The sequence below is a fragment of the Octopus bimaculoides genome, chromosome 30 (genome assembly GCF_001194135.2).
Source record: "Octopus bimaculoides isolate UCB-OBI-ISO-001 chromosome 30, ASM119413v2, whole genome shotgun sequence".
NCBI lineage: Eukaryota > Metazoa > Mollusca > Cephalopoda > Octopoda > Octopodidae > Octopus > Octopus bimaculoides.
Genome location: NC_069010.1, coordinates 4,240,865 through 4,241,718, shown reverse-complemented (window position 1 = coordinate 4,241,718; position 854 = coordinate 4,240,865). Strand labels below are relative to the sequence as shown.

General features: G+C 39.7%; 1 protein-coding gene across 1 annotated transcript in view; it reads right to left on the bottom strand.

Moving 5' to 3' along the window:
- The window catches only part of LOC106882676 (myb-binding protein 1A-like protein), a 16,213-nt gene that overhangs the window by 1,967 nt on the left and 13,392 nt on the right, over positions 1–854 (bottom strand). The gene's annotated exons all lie outside the window — the stretch shown is intronic.

The following is an 854-nucleotide window of genomic DNA, read 5'->3' as shown; positions in this document are numbered from 1 at the left end:
AATGCTGTAAAGTGGTTGGCATTAGGAAGGTCGTCCAGCCATAGAAACCAAGCTAAAACAGACAACTGAGGCCTGGTGCAATCTTCTGACTTGCCAGCTCCGGTCAAACCATTCTATCCATGCCAGCATGGAAAAGAAAGACATTAAAAGATGATGATGCTAATGCTGTAAAGTGGTTGGCATTAGGAAGGTCGTCCAGCCATAGAAACCATGCCAAAAGACGGGAAGCTGGCGCTACGTTCTGAGTTCAAATTCTGCCGAGGTCGACTTTGCCTTTCATCCTTTCGGAGTCGATTAAATAAGTACCAGTTACGCACTGGGGGTCGATATAAATCGACTTAATCCATTTGTCTGTCTTTGTTTGTCCCCTCTGTGTGTATAGCCCCTTTTGGGCAGTAAAGAAATAAGAAACCATGCCAAAACAATGGAACTTGGTGCAGCTCTCCAGCCCTGCCAGCCCCTGTCAAACCATCCAACCCATGCCAACATGGAAAGCAGATGTGAAATGATAATGACGATGAATATACCAATCCAATAAAATTTTATCCAACAAAAACAATAACAACACGTAACAAAAACATCTTTAAATGATTATTCCGGAGCATATTCACCATCTACTTCAATTACTGCTTCCCATTTGCTTGGCAGACGATCAGACCCGCCATTTAAAGATGTTTTTGTTGAATAAAATTTTATTCAATATAAACAATAACATGTAACAAAAACATCTTTAAATGATTATTTTGGAGCATATTCACCATCTACTTCAATTACTGCTTCCCATTTGCTTGGCAGACGATCAGACCTGCCATTTAAAGATGTTTTTGTTAAATATTGTTATTGTTTTTTGTTGA